The 22290-nt window shown below is 36.7% G+C and overlaps 1 protein-coding gene across 3 annotated transcripts in view; it reads right to left on the reverse strand.

Moving 5' to 3' along the window:
- The window catches only part of Tmprss13 (transmembrane serine protease 13), a 65383-nt gene extending 48551 nt beyond the window's left edge, over nucleotides 1–16832 (reverse strand). For 2 of the 3 annotated variants that reach the window (XR_015451681.1, XM_021237823.2), the window contains exon 1: nucleotides 16767–16832. The gene's annotated coding sequence lies outside the window, so the exon portion shown is untranslated. The remainder of the gene's footprint in view (nucleotides 1–16766) is intronic. The other variant, XM_021237826.2, reaches the window with a different exon arrangement.
- Nucleotides 16833–22290: the final 5458 nt, after the last annotated feature.

Genomic DNA, 22290 nt, shown 5'->3' on the forward strand with positions numbered 1-22290 from the left:
AAATTTTAGACAATACCCTACGAAATGACAATGAGGATCACAACCCCAGGAAATCAAGCAGAATGAATACATTGGGTATGACAAATTAAATGCACAGGGAGAAAATCCAACAAAAAGAAAAAGTCATGACAAGGCTTTTAAAACTTTTAACTTCGTCTCCCTAATGAGTGCATAATTCAATCTTGTTATTGTACTGATTAATATTTTTCTGATTCTAGAGTTGCACACCTTTCCTTGTGCTATACTGGCTATTTATCATCTTCTTATGTCTACTTTTTAACTGGGTTGTCTTTTTTTTTCTTTTTTTCTTCCCCCCCCATTAACTTTATTGGTACATTTTAGGTATAAAATACAGTTACATTCATCATTGGGATCCTGTACCATTACATGAGTATCTTAGTTCTTTTTTCCCCCCCCTTCCCTTGCCCTCCCTTCACCCCCTCCACTCTTCCCTATTTGCAAAGACTTTGTTTTCATTTTTTTCCTTTTCTCATATTTTTTCTTTTCCCTTTTTTCCTTTCCCCTACCCCTCCCAATTCTCCTGCTCTTTTAGACTTTTTCTTCCTGTTACACAATATCAGTTATACATTTTTAAAATTACAATATCAAGATCTAGGAGACATTACCACAGATTTTACAGAATTTAAAAGGATATAGAAAGCATATTACAAAAATCTGTTTTGAAATAAATTTGACAACTTCTAAGAAGTAACTTGGAAGACAAATTAATGAAACTAACTCTGGAGGAAATATAAAATTTGAATAGAACCTATTAAAGAAAGTATATTCCTAGCTTGAAAACCTACCTATATGACAACAGCAGGCTCATAAATATTTTAACTGATAAATTATATCAAACAATTAAAGCAGAAAAAAGAAGGAACACTTCTCCCCTCATTTTAGGAAATCAACATTGTGCTAATCCTAAAACTGGATAAAGATAATAGAAGAAAAAAGTATGAACATAGATAGAAATTTGTTTAACAAAACAAACTATTAGAAGTCAGATCTGGCAGGATGTAGAAAGTGGTTTTGTTATAGGAATGGTAGAGTTGGTTCAGCATTGGAAGATCCACCCCCAAAAGTCATCATTTTAACAGAGGAAAGGAAAAAGCCATACGATCCTGTCAGTAGTTGGAGAAAAAGTATTGGACCAAACTCTACAGCTGTTCACGGTAAAAGCTATCAGGAGACTAGAAGTAGAACAGAAACTTCTCAACAGACTGAAGACATATACTCCATACTTCCAGCGAGAACGCCTTATTTGAATGGAGACAATACAATGCTTTCTCCTTAAGGTGGGGAACAAGGGCAGATATGCTTACTCTTTAGCTGTCCATTAAACTTTGAAACCTAGGCCCAAACAACATAGTCTGGCAATAAAATGATACAACTAGGATAGGATTGGCATGGCAGAAGCAAAATCTTTATATGTAGATGAAATGATCATCTACAGAGAAAATACTAAGAAATCTCTAGGAGCCCCTAGAACTTGTACTTGAATTTAGCAGGATTAGAAAACACAAGGTACATATAACAATTCAGGTCTGTGTATACTTGCTATAAATGAAGAATTGGATATTGAAATTTCAAAGTTATGTAGGTGTACAAAGGACCTAAAAAAGTTAAAAACAAAAACAATGTTGGAAGACATTTAGTACCTAATTTTAAGACTTCTTCTAAAGCTACAGTACTCAAGGCAGTGTTGGTGTAAGGAAAGACATATAGATCACTGGAATAAAACAGAGGATCTAGAAATAGAATCACACATATATGGTCCACTGAGTTTTGAAAGATTATTTAACATAAACATTTTATAGAATATAAACTCAATTCAAGACCCGAGAAAGAGATAGTGTTTTCAGCAAATGGCACTAGAACACCTGGTATCTGTATATAAAAAATTAACCTTATGGGTTGTCTATTAATGAGCTGTAAGAGTTCTTTATATATTCTGGTCATAGGTTATATGCATTGTAAATATGGTCTGTTTTAGGACTACTTTTCATTTTAATGATGTCATTTAGAGTTCTAAATATTGATGGAATCTCATTTATCAATTTTTTTTCTTTTATTCATCATATCTTCTGTATCCTAGGTAGTTCTTGCCTACCCTGAATTCATAAACATTTTCCCTTATAATTTCTTCTTAAAGTTTTATACTTTTAGGCTTTCATATTTAGGTTCATAGATCCCTTCAAGTTATTTTCATGTATGGAAATAAAGGATTGAGGTTAATTTTTTATATACGGATACCAGGTGTTCTAGTGCCGTTTGCTGAAAACACTGTCTCTTCCTCAGCTCTTGAATTGAGTTTATATTCTATAAAATGCTAATGTTAAATAATTTTTCAAGATCCAGTGCATCTCTCCGAGGGGCGACCAAGCAGCCTGAGGCTCCTCAGCTGTGTTTCAGTTCCTGCCCCACGCCTGGGACTCCTCAGCTGTGTTATGGTTCCTGCCCACTGCGTGGTGAGGTCCTGGGAGGGGCTTGGAGCCCCACCTTCATCCAGTGCTCCGCTTAGCCACCACGAGGGTGCCTGCAAGGCCCAATTTCATCCACCACCACCACCACCACCTCTGCCTTCCGGCTCTTCTGCTACCTGGTCCCACACTACAGAGGCACAGGGGATTATATTTCACATAGTTAAATGTGATAGATTAATAACTACCACAAATTGTCATTTTCTAAGCTGCGCTTGATGCTGTGGTATTGCTGATTGTAACATTTGGCCTAACATGTTGTGATTGATCTAATCAGTTTTCCTTCCTGGTATAAGGAAAATAAAATAGCCTCAGAGTCATTAGAGCCTCAAAACCTAAACACAAGCCATCTGGAAGACACCTCTGAAAAGCAATCATTCCACAAGGGTTTTAAACACAAACAACAAAAATACCTGCATTGAGCAATTTTGAAATATCAACCCAGGAATTAAACCAAGGACAGTACCAAAATCAAAAATGAAAAGACATTTAAGCAAGGCACAAATGCAGTCTTCCACACCACAAAAAGGAAATTCTGGGGGAAATGAGGTGGAAAAGTCAGATAATCAACCACCTGGACACCCTGAACTGATAGCACAGGAAGTAACAAAGCAGATACATGAGAGTCTAGAAAAATTCAAAGCAGAAATAATCTCCCAGATAAATACAGAGATGGTGAGTAGAGTGAAAGACATGATTAGAGGCTCTAGAGCAGAAACAGATAAGAAAATAGATGAGATCAGAAACATGCTGGAAGCCATGAATGCCCAGCATAAGAAAGAAATGGAAACCATGATCGCCCAGCATAATAAAGAAATGGAACCCATGAAACAGATTCAAACAGATATTCAGGAGATTAAAAACTCCACTGAAAGCATGCAGAGCAGACTAAGAGAATCTGAAGACAGAATATCAGATATAGAAGACAGGATCGCAGTTAAGGACCATGAAAACAGATTTCTTAAAGATAGTAAGGGACCATGAGAAATCAATCCAACAGCTGCTAGATGATGCAAAGAAGAATAACATAAGACTGATAGGAGTCCATGAAAAAACAGGAGAAAGTACAATTGACATTAAAAAAACTGTTCACAGAAGTAATAGTAGAAAACTTCCCAGACAGAGGTGGAGAATTGGACACACAGATAAGCGAGGCATATAGAACTCCACCCAGCCACGATCAAAAAAATCTACACCTAGACATATAATAGTCAAGATCCCAGAAACCCAACAGAAGAACAAAATTCTACAGGAAGTTAGAGAAAAGAAAAAAATCACCTACAAAGGAAAGCCCATCAGAATCACGGGAGATTTCTCAACACAAACCCTCAAATCAAAGAGAGCCTGGAGTGAAGTATTTCAAGCCCTAAAAGAAAATAATCTCCAACCTAGACTGTTGTATCCGGCAAAATTATCTTTCAAAATGTATGGGGATATTAGATACTTTCACGACAAAGAACACCTGAGAAATTTCACGAACACCAAACCAGTACTCCAAACAATTTTATGCAATATCCTAGAAAAAGACAATGAAGGTCACAACTCCATGAGGGCCAACAGAGAGAAGACACCATGCAAGGTAAGGCACTAAAGGGAAAGGGGGAAAAATAAGAAAAGAGCCAACAACAATAAAACATCATAGCAAGAATGAGTCACTGTCTCTCAATTATAACTGTCAATGTTAATGGTCTCAATTCACCAATCAAAAGAAACAGACTGACAGAATGGATTAAGAAGCAAAACCCAGCTATATGCTGTATACAAGAAACAAACCTAACTCAAAAGGAAATTCACAGACTGAAAGTAAAAGGATGGAAAACAGTTCTCCATGCAGCAGGATCCCAGAAAAAAGAAGGGGTAGCAATCTTATTTGCAGACAAAGTAGATTTCAAACCAAAACTAATTAAGAGAGACAAAGATGGTCACTACGTCCTTGTGAAGGGAACAATCCAAGAGGAAGAGATGACAATCCTAAATATTTATGCACCAAATACGAATGCCCCCAACTATCCAAAACAAATATTAATGGACATGAAAAACCAAATAAACAATAACACAATTGTAGTGGGGGACCTCAACACCCCTCTATCACAAATAGACAGATCATCTAGGAAAAAAATTAACAGTGAAATTCTAGAACTGAACCAAGCTATTGAACAAATGAACTTAATAGATGTTTATAGATTGTTCCACCCCACAAAATCAGAATACACATTCTTTTCAGCTGCACATGGGTCATTCTCCAAAATAGATCACATGCTAGCTCATAGGGCAAATATAAGTAAATGGAAAAGAATTCAAGTTATCCCCTGTATATTATCAGACCATAGTGCAATAAAATTGGAGATCAATAACATAAGAAACAACAAAACACCCACAAACACATGGAAATTGAATAACACTCTCCTGAACAACCAATGGGTCACAGAGGAAATTAAAGAAGAAAGTAGACAGTTTCTACAAGTAAATGATACAACATACAGGAATCTGTGGGACACAATGAAAGCAGTTCTACACGGGAAATTCATAGCAATGAATGCCCATATTAGGACAACAGAGAGAACTCAGTTAAATAACCTAATGCAGAACCTCAAGCTCCCAGAAAAAGAAGAGCATAACAAACCCAAAGCTCATACAAGAAAGGAAATTATAAAGATCTGAGCAGAAATCAATGCAATGGAGACTAAGAGAATGATACAAAAAATTCATGAATCAAATAGTTGGTTTTTTGAAAGAATAAATAAAATTGATAAACCTTTAGCCAACCTTTTCAAAAAAAGGGAAGAAAAGGCTCAAATCCATGCAATTAAGAATGAAAAAGGTGAAGCCACAACAGATTCAGCAGAAATGCAGAGGATCATCAATACCTACTTTGAGAACCTGTACTCTAATAAAATGGAAAACACAGAAGAAATGGACAGATTCCTAGATACATACAAATTGCCAAAGTTAAATGAAGAAGATATAGAAATTCTAAACACCCCAATAACAATGAGTAAAATTGAAAATGTAATAAAAAATTTATCAACAAAGAAAAGCCCAGGTCCTGATGAGTTCACTGTTGAATTCTACAAGATGTTTAAAGGAGAACTATCACCATTACTCTTTAAACTCATCAAGGAAATTGAATGGGAAGAAAGGCTTCCAAATTCATTCCTGGAAGCAAGTGTCACTTTGATTCCAAAATCAGGGAAAGACCCAATCCAAAAAGAAAACTACAGACCAATCTCCCTAATGAACATAGATGCAAAAATCCTCAAGAAGATACTGGCCAACAGAATACAGAGGGTCATCAAGAAGATCATACACCCTGACCAAGTCGGATTTATCAGAGGGATGCAAGGATGGTTCAACATATGTAAATCAATAAATGTAATACACTATATTAACATAGTCAAGAAAAAAACCATATGATCATCTCAATAGATTCAGAAAAGGCATTTGACAAAATCCAGCACCCATTCATGATAAAAATGCTACAGAAAATTGGAATAGAAGGTCTTTATCTCAACCTGATTAAGACTATCTATGAAAAACCAACAGCCAACATCATACTAAATGGTCAAAAACTGAAAACTTTCACGCTAAAATCAGGAACAAGACAAGGATGCCCACTATCACCACTCCTGTTCAATATTGTTCTGGAAACATTAGCCATAGTAATTAGACAAGAGAAAGAAATAAAAGGAATAAAGATAAGAAAGGAAGAAGTGAAACTATCATTATTTGCTGATGACATGATACTTTACATAGAAGACCCAAAAAACTCTGTCAAAAGGCTTCTAGACCTAATTGACAGATTCAGTAGAGTAGCTGGATATAAGGTCAACACTCAAAGAACAATAGCCTTCTTATACGCAAGACCCATTGAGAGAGAAATTCGGGAAATAATTCCTTTTAAAATAGCAACTAAAAAAATGAAATATCTAGGAATCAACCTAACAAAGGAACCAAAAGACCTCTACACTGAAAACTACAGCACTCTGAAGAAGGAGATCGAAGAGGATTTAAGAAAATGGAAAGATATCCCTTGTTTCTGGTTAGGAAGAATCAATATAGTGAAAATGGCCATACTTCCAAAACTACTATACAGATTTAATGCAATACCAATTGAAATTCCAACAATATACTTCACAGAAGTATAGAAAACAATTCAAAAATTCATTTGGAAGCAGAAGAAACCTAGATTAGCAAAAGCAATTCTGGGCAACAGAGACATGGCAGGGGGTATCACAATCCCCAACTTGAAACTATACTACAAAGCTACTGTGATAAAAACAGCATGATACTGGCAAAGAAACAGCCCCGAAGATCAGTGGAATAGATTAGAAGATGCAGAAACAACTCCAGACATACTCAGCCACCTCATCTTTGACAAAGGAGCCAATCACCCTCATTGGAGAAAAGATAGCCTGTTCAATAAATGGTGTTGGGAAAACTGGATTTCAATGTGCCAAAGATTAAAACTAGACCCATACCTATCACTGTGCACTAAACTAAGATTGAAGTGGATTAAAGAGCTAAATATCAAGACAGAAACAGTAGACTTGCTGGAAGATAAGTTAGGTAGAACTCTGAATGACATTGGCATAGGAAAAGACTTTATGAACAAAACTTGAGTAGCATGGGAGCTAACAAAGAATCAACAACTGGGATCTCATCTTATTAAAAAGCTTCTACACTGCAAGAGAAACTACCAACAGAGCTAAGAGACAATCTACAATATGGGAAGAAATTTTTAGCAGCTGTCCCTCAGACAAAGGTCTGCTATCTAGAATATAAAGAATTGAAAAATATCAGACCCCCCAAATTCAAAGACCCAATTCAAAAATGGGCATCCGAAATGAACAGACATTTCTCAGACAAACAAGTAAAAACAGCAAATAAATATATGAAAAAATGTTCAACATCACTGATCATTCAAGAGATACAGATGAAAACAACACTGAGATTCCACCTCACCCCAGAAAGAATGGCTGCTATCAAGAAATCAACCAATAACAAATGCTGGCAGGGGTGTGGAGAGAAAAGAACACTTCTCCATTGTTGGTGGGAGTGCAGACTGGTGCGACTACTGTGGAAATCAGTATGGAGATGCCGCAAGGAACTAGGACTAGAGGTCCCATTTGACCCAGCTATTCCCCTACTGGGTGTTTTCCCCAAAGAATTAAAAGAATCATACCACAGCGATGTATGTGCACCTGTGTTTATAGCGGCACAGTTTGTAATAGCTAAGGTTTGGAAACAGCCCAAGTGCCCATCAACTGAAAACTGGATAAAGAAGATGTGTTTTTTTATAAAATGGAGTACTACTCAGCCATAAAGAATGAGAAACTAGAGTTATTTATAACTAAATGGATGCATATTGAGGTCATACTCTTAAGTGAAATAAATAGGACACACATGTGTAAATACCAATAGTATCTCTTGTGTGAGAAACTGAAAGTATAAATAAGGATGAAAATGATTAAAACAAATAATTGATAATTTGAAATAGGAGAAGGTCCAAAGGTGGAGGGGTGGCAGGAGGGGAAAGGGAAAAGGAAGAAAGGAAAGGGAAAATTATGTGAAAGAAAAAAAAAGGAAACAAAATCTATGTAAATAGGAAAGGGTGGAGGGGGTGAAGGGTGCACAGGTGATGGGGAAAAAATAAGAACTAAGATACATCATGTTCAGGAACAAACGCCCAATGATAAATGTAAATGTATTGATACCTAAAATGTATCAATTAATATATAAATAAATAAATAAAATAATCTTTCAAAACTCAGTGGACCATATATGTGTGGTTCTATTTCTAGATTCCCTGTTTTATTCAAATGATCTATATGTCTTTCCTTACACCAACACTGCCTTGATTACTCTAGATTTAGAAGAAGTCTTAAAATTAGGTACTAAACGTCTTCCAACACTGTTTTATTTTTTTTTAACTTTTCTAGGTCCTTTGTACACCTACATAACTTCAAAATTTCAATATCCAGTTCTTCATTTATAGCAAGTATACACAGACCTGAATTGTTATATATACCCTGTGTTTTCTAATCCTGCTAAATTCAAATACAAGTTCTAGGGGCTCCTAGAGATTTCTTAGTATTTTCTCTGTAGATGATCATTTCATCTACATATAAAGATTTTGCTTCTTCCATGCCAATTCTATCCTAGTTGTATCATTTTATTGCCAGACTATTTTGTTTGGGCCTAGGTTTCAAAGTTTAATAGACAGCTAAAGAGTAAGCATATCTGCCCTTGTTCCCCACCTTAGGGAAAAAGCATTGCATCTTCTCCATTCATATAAGGTGTTCTCGCTGAAAGTATAGAGTACGTGTCTTTAATCTGTTGAGAAGTTTCTGTTCTACTTCTAGTCTCCTGATAGTTTTTACCGTGAACAGCTGTAGAATTTAGTCCAATACTTTTTCTCCAACTACTGACAGGATCGTATGGCTTTTTCCTTTCCTCTGTTAAAATGATGACTTTTGGGGGTGGATCTTCCAATGCTGAACCAACACTACCATTCCTATAACAAAACCACTTTCTACATACTGCCAGATCTGACTTCTGATAGTTTGTTTTGTTAAATAAATTTCTATCTATGTTCATATTTTTTTCTTCTATTTTCTTTATCCTGTTTTAGGATTAGCACAATGTTGATTTCCTAAAATGAGGGGAGAAGTGTTCCTTCTTTTTTCTGCTTTAATTGTTTGATATAATTTATCAGTTAAAATATTTATGAGCCTGCTGTTGTCATATAGGTAGGTTTTCAAGCTAGGAATATACTTTCTTTAATAGATTCTATTCAAATTTTATATTTCCTCCAGAGTTAGTTTCATTAATTTGTCTTCCAAGTTACTTCTTAAAAGTTGTCAAATTTATTTCAAAACAGATTTTTGTAATATGCTTTCTATATCCTTTTAAATTCTGTAAAATCTGTGGTAATGTCTCCTAGATCTTGATATTGTAATTTAAAAAATGTATAATTGATATTGTGTAATAGGAAGAAAAAGTCTAAAGGAGCAGGGGAATTGGGAAGGGTAGGGGAAAGGAAAAAAGGGAAAAGAAAAAATATAAGAAAAGGAAAAAAATGGAAACAAAGTCTTTACAAGTAGGGAAGAGTGGAGGGGGTGAAGGGAGGGCAAGGGAAGGAGAAAAAAATAACTAAGATGTTCATGTAATGGTACAGGATCCCAATGATGAATGTAACTGTATTTTATACCTAAAATGTACCAATAAACTTAATGGGAAAAAAAAAGACGATAACATGAGCCATAAATGCATGCCACATGTGTGTGACTTTTAAAAATTTAGTACCTAAATTATAAAGCATTTTTAAAGAAACAACAAATGAAATTAATCATACTTTTGTTTAACTCATGACATTAAAAAGTTTCATTTGACATGAAATCAATTGTAAAAATTAAAGAAATATTTTATATTCCTTTTTTTAAAATACGAAGTGTTTGAAATACAGCATGTTTTATACATACTCTCCATCTCAGTCCATCCAACTCTCAGTAGCTCAGCTGCCATGTGTGGGGAGCAGCTACCATACTGGACAGAGCAGTGCTACCATGTGTGAAGATTAAATGAGCTAACAGAGATAAGGTAGTTGGTCTCAAGTGGGTACATGACAAATGTTGGCATTATTACTTCACCATTTGAAATGGACAGTACCCAGATGAGATTCTGAAATCAATGTGTGACAATACGTTTTTAATACATTTTCCCGTTGGGAACATGACATGTAGTATGACATAAAGACTGAGCACACAGCCTTAAAGTCAAACTGCTTGGGTTGGACCCTACTACTGCTGCTTATTAGCCTTGTGGCCTGAGAAAATAACATTTGTGCCTCCATTTACTAATATATAAAAAGATTAAAAATATTGTCTATATTGTAAGGTATGGTGAAAATGAAATGATAGTTCATATAAAGTATTTAATAGTGCTTGGCATATTTTAACTGCACAATGAATGTCAAGTATTAAAGTACTGTGTTTGTTAAAGAAAATCTGAAAATACAAAACAGAGGAAACATTGATCAATTAGCCCCTAAGTCTTTTCCACCCCCTAAAACCACATTTGACATTTTTCTTCATTGGTTTCTTGATAAAACCTGGGGCCCACCTACTTCCTCTCTTGATAAGTTATAAAGTACCTCTCCCTCCCCCCTTTACTCTTCCTCCTCCCCTTTTTCTGCCCTTGAAATCTCTGATCCCAGAATTTGATCCAGAAGCCAAGTGAGGGTCAGAGAGAATTCCTATGAACAAGAACAAGCAAACCAATAGACTTGAACTTCAAACCCAGCAAAACCTCTCTGGTCTGTTTGGTGGCCATGTTGTTGGTGATTAGCATATGACCTCTTCTAACAAATGTCAATTGAGATGAGACCGTTGATTTGGTCATATCATAGCAGAGAGCAGTTCTGTGTGTTCAGGATGTAGCGGCATGATATGTTTAGGCCCAGGGCCCTCTCTCAATCACAATGGACAGTCCCAGGACTTCTTGGTGACTCAAATATGAGCATGAAATGCCTGTCCTTGATTACAAGCCCTTCTGCTGGGTCTGCAGCTCTGACCATGGATCCTTCTTTCTAGGATAATGATTTTAGATTTGAGGGTGTGCATATAAGACTCTCTTGGTGCAATTGTTAAAATGCAGATTCTAGGTTCAATTCTTAGAATTTATTATTTAGTAGCTCTAGGAATAATGCGGAATGTGCATTTTTGTACCCGTAACAGGGAATCCTGATGCAGGTGGGTCACAAGCATTTCTTTGAGAAACACTGTAATGTAGAGGCTGTAATTCTCTGTGCACCTCACTGGCACTGATAAATACAAAGGCCAAGATAGAAATAGTGATAGCAAACACACCAGAGTATGAAGGCGGGAGAAGCCCTGCCTCACCTTCCTGGGTGTTTGATCCACAGTCCCTGCCCCTGAACCTCTGTCTGCTTTCAACTCTGGAACAGGTAGCACCAATTGCTTTTTTTAAAAAAAAAATATGTGATTTCCATGTCACAAGACAGTATGATAGTGAGCATTCTAAAGGTAATGAAATGCTATGTCTGTAATCCAGTGTTGGTTCTGCAGTGAGTTGAGGCAAGTTTCTTCTGTCTTTGAGTCTCAATTTACTCATCTGTGAAAATAGGGATAATGAAGGCCGCTGCTCCTGATTGTTCTGGTTATTAAATAAGACAATAGATGTGTGTGCAGTTAGAGCAGTTCCTCCTGAAAAGTGGACAGTAGATACTCATTTATTCAGCAATTGTGCTTTGGTACCAATGTGTTCCAAGATCCATGCTAGCTTTTGGGGTGCAAAGAGGAATCAGAAGTGTTGTTCATCTACAAAGTGCTCTCCTTGTGCTGGAGGAGCCAGCTATGAGTCTGTCCTATGAGGTAGAAGGTAAGTGAGGAACCAGGGGTGGCTTCCAGGAATGGGACTCTCCTTTGTTTCCCCACATGATTGTCATCCAACCAGGAGCTGAACAGTGGCCCACTGAGACCAGTTGCCCTTTCTTGGGGCTGGCCACAGAAAGGGTCACATCCCTCAGCTGGCTGTCCCAAGTAAAGCAGCAAAGTTCAAATTCACTAAATGAGCTACAGAGTAAGGGCCTGGTTAGGGCGTAAAACCCTCATCTTTCATGTACAACAGAGACCTTTGTTTTTGGTTTGGTTTTGTTTTTTCAATACTGAGGACTGAACCCAGGGCCTTGCTCATGCTTAGCAAGCATTTCACAATTGAGTGCTCATTCCTCTTTATTAATTTTATTTTGAGACAATGTCTTACTAACTTGCCTAGGCTGGCCTCAACTTGGAATCCTCTTGTCTTAGCCTCCTAAGTAGTTGGGATTACAGGGATGTGCCATCTCAGCTTATAAAAACTTTCAGTATGCCTTGAACCATGACCCAATATTCAAGTTTTAGAAATTTCCTATAAGGAAATAATCTTTAAAAGAGGAAAACTTCACACACAAAATGATATATCAAAAGCTGTTTAAACAAAATGTATGCCCTTTAACCCAATAATTCCACTTTTAGAGCTCTATCCTAAAGAAATAATCATAGAGTTGTTGCCAATTATTAAGGGTTCTTCTAGTCAATTCAGAAAGAAATCATGAGTGAGAAAAGCGCAGCTCTATTAGCAGCCTTGGGCTTTGAGTATCAAAGGCCTTCAGCACTTAGTGTTACAGCTCTGGGTCCTAATGTTGCTGGTTAACACTAGTTAATGGTGGACATCATTTGTCAGTGTTGCCAGTTGTTAGTCCCTGCCACTGCCAGTCAACACCAGCTAATGTCAGGTGACATCAGCTGACTCCACCAGCTGATCATCTCTGGAGCTCCTTAGGGCTAACAGCCCCATGTGTTTACACTCTGTCCACACTACTCAGGATAAGGAACCCAAGCAGATTTACAAAAATTTCCAAACCCATGCTACCAAAGAAATGACCAGTAGATGTACAAGACCACCAGAACAACACTATATTTGAAAAGGACCTGTGTTGCAGCACAAGCTGCAAAACATGCAACCCTGCCACATTAACCCAATAACCTAACAGGAGTGCTGCTTATATAGCAACTGCAGGCCTGTGATTGGTCCAAAGTCAAGTTTGCTAAAGGGTCCAAATTTGAGCCTATAATTTGGTCCATATTCAAGCCTGCAAATTGGTCCAAATTCATCTAAACTCAAGCCTTCTGATCCGAGCCTTCTAAACTCAAGCCTTCTGATCCGAGCCTATTGATTGGTTCAATTTCAATTCTACTGCTTCAAATTCAAGCCCACTGCAGTCAGGGTACTCCCCTCCCAGGGTGACTGCTGGGCATCCAGGACAGCTGCAGCTGTCATGGTGGCAGTTCCCAGGAATATAGGAAGATGGAGCTGTTTGAAAGCTGCCATATGTCTGTGAAAATGATAGGCCTAAGGCTGTGGAATCTTCAGGAAGTCTAGCTCTGTTAATCATGGCTTATTGGGGTTTGAGGGAGGTTGGGGATGTTAATAATGGGCCTCCACGATATTTGCCAAATTACAGGTGGATTTCCCCCAGCTTCTTCATAAAGGCAGCAGCAGCATCTGGGGTAGCAGAGGAGGGGCACCATAGCTGACAGCGAAGCTGTACCTCTTGTCAGGGTGGTCCAGAGAGTAACTGTCAAGGAACTTTAGGGGTGATGGGAGGACACTGAGGCAAGCAATCCCAATCCATCTTCAGGGGACAGTTGGTGAGCAAGGAGAAGCAAAGTGGTGGGGCATGACAACTGTCGGCCAAACCATGGCCCCTCCTCAGACACAGGGAGAGGCAGGTGCTACTCATCTGTCTTAGAGTCACTCAAAGGTTATGTTGTACAAAGATGTTCACTGCAGTATTTTAGGTAAGAATTTTTGTGTGTTGTTAAACAAGAGAGGAATTGACCGGGTAGATTATGGTATTCCCAAAATAATATTAAAAACATTGACCAATTAGTACTAATAAAGGTTGAACCAGGTGTCGACTTTTTGGGTGCTGCATTATGGAAAGGTTGGGGAGGGTGTCCAGGGCATCCTAGAGTGGAGAACAGATTGGGTACTGCACCAATGATCATGCTCTTAGTTACTAAGCTGAAAAGTCAAATAGGACTCAGAGGACAATTACGCAGACATTAAAATGATTGTGGTATAAGGGTCTATATATTTGTCCAGACTCATCACACTATATTCTTAAGATCTATGGGTTTTAATGTATGTCATTATACCACAATTAAAAAATTTACTATGGTATAGAGTAGTGGCTAAAAGCCTGTATTCTGTATTCAAATGGGTCTGGGTTGGAAATACCTGTTCTGCCCACTCCCACACAAGTTGTTTAATCCTTCTAAGCCCCAATTTCCTGTCTGTAACATGTGGATAATTGATGGTATGAACCTCATAAAATTGTTGTGAGAATTACATAAGATAATGAAAACTATGTTAACAATACTAAACACTTAGTTTTCAAGAGATGTTATTCGTCATTTCATAATACAGAAAAATACATATGATATGAAATATAAAAGCCAAATGTAAAATTATATGTGGTATGATTAAAATCGTGTTTTAAAAAACTGTTTCATCTACTTATAGAAAGATGAGGAAATGCATCAATATACTAGCAGCAGTAGTTATTTTAGGTGATTGATTTTTCCTTCTTTATAAACCTCCAGCACCTCTCTAGATTTTCTTTAATAACATACACTGCTTTGTAATGTAGAAAACATTTTTTACTTTAAATATAAGAAATCATTGCAAAATCCCATTGTGTGGGAATAGGAGTGCTTCCAAATGCTAGGGCCTTTTTGGTACTGCCTGACTCTGGGATACTTGGAAGGAAGTTGCTAGGATGTGGCTATGGTTTGTTGAGCTCTTTGCTCTCTGGCTCCTTGTCTGGCAATGTGATCTTTCACACACACACACACACACACACACACACACATCCTTGCCATGATGCCATTTGCTATGGGCTGATGCAGACAAGGGGCCCTTGCCAGAACTGGTGCTATGCTGTTTGGACTTGCTATATTCAGAGGAAGTACTAAGATAAAGATGACAGCAGATTTCTCATCAGAAATAATGCCAGCAAGCTGACTAGAATAGCATCTTTAAACCACTGAACACAAAACAGTCTAGGATTCTGTGCCTAGTAAAAATCTCTCTTTAAAAATAAAGGTAGAAAGCTGGGCATGATGGTGCATGTCTGTAATCACAGCACTTGGAGGCTGAGGTAGGAAAATCACAAATTCAAATGCAGCCTGAACAACTTAGTGAGACCCTGTCTCAAAATAAAAAATAAAAGGGCTGGGATTTAGCTCAATGTAGAACACTTAGCTAGCAAGCGTTAGCTTCTACATTCAAACCTCATTACTACAAAAATAAAAAGAAAGAAAAAACTAAGGTAGAATAAAGACATCTTGAGAAACATAAAAGCTAGAGAATTTTTACCAGCAGAATCACACTGCATGAAATGTTAAAGGAAACCCTTCAGGCAGAAAAATAAAACTAGGGAGAAATCTGCATCTGCGTAAAGGAATAAAAAATGCTCAAATAAGTAGTAACCATGTTGGTAAATATATGAGTTCTTAAAATTATCTAAATATTTTTGCAAGATAATGGACTGCTAGATCAAAAATAATTACAATGTATTGTGAGGTTTAGAATATATGCAAAAGTAGAGTGTGAAACAAAGTAGAAGAAAGGCTGGGAGGGAAGAACTACAAGTGTGCTATTGTAAAGTTCTTGTACTATGCATCAATAGCATACTATCTCTTGAAGGTAAGCTGTATTAAATTTTAAAAATATACCATAAACCCAAATGCAATACCAAGAAACCTAGTAAGAGGGAGTTATAGCTAATAAACCAATAAAAACATTTTTAAATATTCAATTTATCCAAAGAAAGCAGGAAAAAAAGAAAAGAAAGAATGAATATAGAAAAGATAAAACAAAGAGAAAAGAGATAGTAAGATGATAGACTCAACATAAAAGGTCTAAATATCCAAATTAAAAGGCAGTTATTGCAAGATTGGATAAGAAAGCTATATTTAAATACAAACTGCCAACAAGAAATTCCATTTTAAATACAAAGATACAGACAGGTTAGAAGTGAAAGGATAAGAAAAGATCACCCTAACACTAATTAAGGGCAAACTGGAGTAACTATATTAATATCAGACAATGTAGATTTCATAGCAAAAAATATCAGAGATAGAGAAGACCATCTCATAATGATAAAGAAGTTGGTTAACAGTATATAATAATTCTTAACATTTATACACTTTCAAAATACAGAAAATAAAAGCTGATAAAACTGCAAGGAGAAATAGACAAATCTACCATTATATTCAGAGATTTCAGCATCCTGCTCTCAATAGATGATAAAATCCAAAGATGGAAAATCAAGAATATAGTACATTTGAGTGGCACTATCAATAAACTTGACCTTACTGATATTTATACAACATTCCATCCAGTAATAACTAAATACATATTCTTTTCAAGATTATACAGAGAAATCATCAAGATTTATCACATTCCGGGCCATAAGTCTAAATCAATTTCAAAGGATCTAAGTCATGCAAAGTCTGTTCTCTATCACAACAGAATTAAATTAAAAATTTATTTTAGAAAGATATCTGGTGTGATAGTCACTTTCCTGTCACCGGGACAAAATACCTGACACCTGAAACTTAAAGGAGGAGATGTTTGTCTCATGGTTTCAACTGATTCAGTCTGTGGTTGGTTCTCTGCAAGAAACACAGAAAAGGAAAACGAAAAGCCACTCACCCCAAGGCACCCAGGAAGCAGAAAAAGAAGGGAAGCACTGGGGACAAGAATATTCCCTTCTAGGTCACATCCCTGTGACTCACCTCCAACCAGGCCCCACTTCCTAAGAGCACGTTCAACTATGACATCATCAATGGCTTAATCCATCCAAAAGCCCCACTTCTGAACACATGAGACTTCGGAGATGCATTTTAGATTTAAATCGTAACATTTAGAAAATCCTCAAAATGTCTGGAAACTTAATCTTATACGTAGTTCCAAATAACTTCTGGTCAAATAAGAAATTGAAAGGGGGGCGGGGGGAGAGACAGTGATTTAGCTCAGTGGCACCATGCCTGTCTTGCAAGCACAAGGTCTTGAGTTTGATCCCTGGTCCCAAAAAAAGAAGGAAAAGAAAAGAAGAAATTGAAAGGGAAATTACAAAGTATTTTTATCTGAATCAAAATGAAAATACGACATATGTGAAAGTGTGGAATATTGCTAAACAATACTGAAGAGGAAATTCATAGTGCTAAGTGAAAAATCAACTAAATGAGCTCATTTTCCACTTTTAAGAAGCTAGCGAGAAAAAGAAAATTAAACCCTAAGTAAGCAGAAAAAGAAAGCAACAAATCTCAACGTAGAAATTAATGAAATACAAAATAAAACAATGGCACCAAAAGCTGGTTCTGTGAGATCAATGAAATGAATGAATATGTAGCTAGACTGATTAGTGTAAAAAAGAGAGGAGATGTTACATTACCAACACCAAGAATAACTGAGGTGGGCCAGGGATGTAGCTCAGTGGTGCTGCGCCTGCCTGGCAAGCGCAAGGTCCTGAGTTCAATCCCCGGTACTGGGATAAGTGAGGTTACATCACTCGACAGACATTTACAAGTATTAAAAAGATAATAACATAATATTATGAATAATTTTATGTCAAAAAATTTGAAAACTTGGATGAAATAGACTAATTTATGAAAAGCAGAAATTATCATACTCAAGAAACAGACAAACTGAACAGCCCGTTATCTACTTAGTCATTTGAAACTGCAATTAAAAACCTTCCCGCAAAGAACTTCAGGCATGGGTGGCTTCACTGATCAATTTTACAAAACATTAAAGGAAGAAATCATGTGGGCCGGAGATTTAGCTCAGTGGTTCTGCTGCCCGACTTGCAAGCACAAGGTCCCCAGTTCAATCCTCAGTACCAAAAAAAAAAAAAAAAAAAGGAAGAAATCATGTAAATCCTACATAAACTGTCACCAAAAATGAAAGAGAAAGGAATATTTCCCAACTCATTTTATGAGGCTAGCATTACCCTGATACCAACACCAGAGACATTTATGGGAAAAGAAAACCAAAGGCCAATATCTCTAATGAATTAACACAGATACAAAATTTTTAAATAAAATTTTAGCAAATAGAATTCGATAGTATATTAAATAGGAAAACATATGATCAAGTGAGGTTTATCCCAGGGCTTCATGGTTAAATTAACATTTGAAAATCCCACAATATAACTCACCATATTAAGAAACTAAAAAGGAAAATCAGATGATCATCTCAATAGATAGAGAAAAAGTACTTGATGGAACTTAATATCAGTTCCTGATAAAAATTTTGAAGAAACTAGGAATAGGATAGAATTTCTTTAATATAATTTTTTTAAATTTTATTTTATTGGTACATTTTAGGTATACAATATAATGACATTTATCATTGGAAATTTGCACCTTTACATAGTCTCTCTTGGTTCTTACTTTTCCCCCTTCCCCTGCTCTCCCTTCAACCACTCCATCCCTCTTTATTTACAAAGGCTTTGTTTCCATTTTTTCATTTTCTCATATTAATTCCATTCCCTTCTTTACTTTACCCTACTCCTCCCACTTCCCCTTCCCCTTTGCCCCTTTTCTTAGTTTTCACATTATCTATTATACCTTTTAGTCCTTATTTACACTTTTAGTTTCTCACACTAGAGAAACTATTCGGGATTTACACGTGTGCTCTATTTATTTCACTTAAGAGTATCACCTCAATGTGCATCCATTTAGCAATAAATGTATCTAATTTCTCATTTTTTATGGCTGAGTAGTACTCCATTTTATAAAAAAGCCACATCTTCTTTATCTAGTCTCCAGTTGATGGGTATATGGGCTGTTTCTGAGTTTTAGCTATTACAAACTGTGCTGCTATGAACATGGGTGCACATATATCACTGTGGTATGATTCTTTTAATTCTTTGGGGAAGATACCCAGCAGGGAAATAGCTGGGTCAAAAGGGACCTGTAGTCCTAGTTCTTTGAGGTACCGCCATACTGATTTCCACAGTGGTTGAACCAGTCGACACTCCCACCAGCAGTGGAGCAGGGCTTCTCTTTCCCCACAGCCCTTCCAGCATTGGTTGATTTCTTGATAGCAGCCATTCTTTCTAGGGTGAGGTGGAATTTCAGTGTTGTTTTCATTTGCATCTCTCAATTGACCAGTGATGTTGAACATTTTTTCATATGTTTATTTGCCATTTCTACTTCTTTGTGTGAGAAATGTCTGTTCATTTCAGATGGCCAGTTTTGGATTGGGTCTTTAAATTTGGGAGGTCTGAAATTTATAAGTTCTTTATAGATTCAGGATAGTAGACCTTTGTCTGAGGGACCGCTGTTGAAAATTTTTTCCCACATTGTGGGTTATCTCTTCACACTGCTGGTGGTTTCTGTTGCTGTGCAGAAGTTTTTTAGTAAGAAGAGATCCCACTTGTTCATTCTGCTAGTTCACGGGCAACTGAGGTTTTGTTCATAAAATCTTTTCCTCAACCAATGTCTTCAGGAGTTCTACCTAACGTCTGTTCCAGCTGGTTCAGCGTTTCTGTTTTACTATTTAGATCTTTAATCCATTTTGATTTTAGTTTAGGGCACGGTGAGAAATATAGGTCTAGTTTTAGTCTTTGGCAAGTTGAAACCCAGTTTCTCCAGCACCATTTATTAAGGAGGCTATCTTTCCTCCAGTGAGGGTGTTTGGCTCCTTTGTCAAAGATGAGGTGGCTGAGTGTGTCTGGAGTTGTTTCTGCATCTTCTAATCTGTTCCACTGGTCCTCAGGTCTGTTTCTTTGCCAGTACCATACTGTTTTTATCACAGTAGTATAGTTTCAAGTTGGGGTTGTAATACCCTCTGCCATGTCTCTGTTACCTAAAATTGTTTTTGCTATTCTGGGCCTCTTCTTGTTCCAAATGAATTTTTGGATTCTTTTCTCAAAGTCTGTGCAGTATGTTGCTGGAATTTCAATTGGGATTGCATTGAATTTATATAGCAGTTTTGGAAGTTTTGGGAAGCAGTTTTGACCATTTTCACTATGTTGATCCTTCCTACCCAGGAGCAGGGGATGTCTGTTCATTTTCTGATATTGTCTTCAATCTCTCTTTTCAAAGTGCTATAGTTTTCAGAGAAGAGGTCTTTGATTTCTTTTGTTAGGTTGATTCCTAGGTATTTCAGTTTTTTGGATACTATTGTGAAAGAAATTGTTTGTCCTAGTTCTCTCTCAGTGAGTCTGTTTTTCATGGAGAGGAAAGCTATTGAATTTTGTGTGTTGACCTTATATCCAGCCAGCTATTTTACTGAATTTGGTTATTAAGTCTCGAAGACTTTTGGTGGAGCTCTTGGGGTCTTCTATATACAGTATCACATCATCTGCAAATAATGACAATTTGATTTCTTCATTTCCTATTCTTATTCCTTTTATTTCTTTCTCTTGTCTAATTGCCATAGCTAATGTTTCCAAAACTATATTGAACAGGAGTGGTGGTAGTGGACATCCTTGTCTTGTTCCTGATTTTAGTGTGAAGGATTTCAGTTTTTGACCATTTAGTATGATATTGGTTGTTGGTTTCTCATAGATGGCTTTTATCAGATTGAGGTAGAGACCGTCTATTCCAATTTTTGTAGGGTTTTTATCATAAATGCATGTTAGATTTTGTCAGTTGCTTTTTCTGAATCTATTGAGATGATCATATGGTTTTTGTCCTTGGCTCTAATGATACAGTGTATTACATTTATTGATTTGCGTATGTTGAACCACCCCTGCATCCCTGGGATAAATCCCACTTGGTCAGAGTGTATGATCTTCTTGATGATCTTCTGCATTCTGTTTGCCATTATATTTGCATCTATGTTCATTAGTGAGATTGGCCTATAGTTCTCTTTTTCGGTTGGGTCTTTCTCTGCTTTGGGGATCAAGGTGATGCTTGCTTCCAGGAATGAATTTGGGAGTATTGCTTCCCTTTCAATTTCATTGAAGAGTTTAGACAGTAGTGGCAGTAGTTCCTCTCTAAATGTCTTGTAGAATTCAGCAGTGAAGCCATCAGGACCCGGGCTTTTCTTGGTTGGTAAGTTTTTAGTTATGTTTTCAATTTCATTGATTGATATTGGGTCATTTAGAATTTTTAGGTCTTCTTCAACTTTGGTAATTCATGTGTATCTAGGAATCTGTCCATTTCTTCTGCGTTTTCCATCTTATTGGTGTATAGGTTCTCAAAGTAGGTATTAATGATCCTCTGGATTTCTGCTGGGTCTGTTGTAATTTCACCCTTTCATTCCTAATTTCATGGATTTGGGCCTTTTCTTTCCTTTTTCTGATAAGTTTGCCTAAGGGTTTGTCAATTTTGTTTATTCTTTTGAAGAAACAACTCTTGGCTTCATTGATATTTTTGTATTGTTCTCTTAGTCTCCCTTGCATTGATTTCTGCTCTGACCTTTATAATTTCCTCCCTTCTATGGGATTTAGGTTTGTCCTACTCTTCTTTTTCTGAAAGCTTGAGGTTCAGCCTCAGGTTGTTTAATTGGGCTCACTCTGTTTTCCTAATATGAGTATTCATTGCTATGAATTTCCCTCATAAGACTGCTTTCATTGTGTCCCATAGATTCCGATATGTTGTATTGTCATTGTCATTTAATTGAAGGAACTGTCTGATTTTTTCTTTAATTTCCTCTGTAACCCATTGGTTATTCAGAAGTGTGTTGTTCAATTTCCACATGTTTATGAAAATTTTGTGGGTTTTTTGCTATTGTTCTCCAATTTCATTGCACTATGGTCTGATAATATACAGGAGATAACTTCAGTTCCTTCGCACTTACCTAAATATGTTCTATGAGTGAGTATGTGGTCTATTTTGGAGAATGACCCATGTGCATCTGAAAAGAATGTGTATTCTGATTTTGTGGGGTAGAACACTCTGTAAACATCTGTTAAGTTCATTTGTTCAAGAGTTTGATTGAGTTCTAGTATTTCATTGCTTATGTTTTGTCTAGTTGATCTACCTATTTGTGACAATGGGGTATAGAGGTCCGCCACTGCTATTGTATTAGTGCTTATATGATTTTTCATGTCCATTAGCATTTGTTTTATATAGCTGGTTGCACTAGTGTTTAGTGCATAGATATTTATGATTGTCATCTCTTCCTCTTGGATTGTTCCCTTTACAAGGATGTAGTGTCCTTCTTTGTCTCTCTTAATCAGTGTGGGATTGAAATCCACTTGGTCTGCAAAGAGGATAGC

This window comes from Heterocephalus glaber, unplaced genomic scaffold, assembly GCF_053883595.1.
Source record: "Heterocephalus glaber isolate CG9 unplaced genomic scaffold, H.glaber_assembly_v1.0 deba00001429, whole genome shotgun sequence".
Classification (NCBI taxonomy): domain Eukaryota; kingdom Metazoa; phylum Chordata; class Mammalia; order Rodentia; family Bathyergidae; genus Heterocephalus; species Heterocephalus glaber.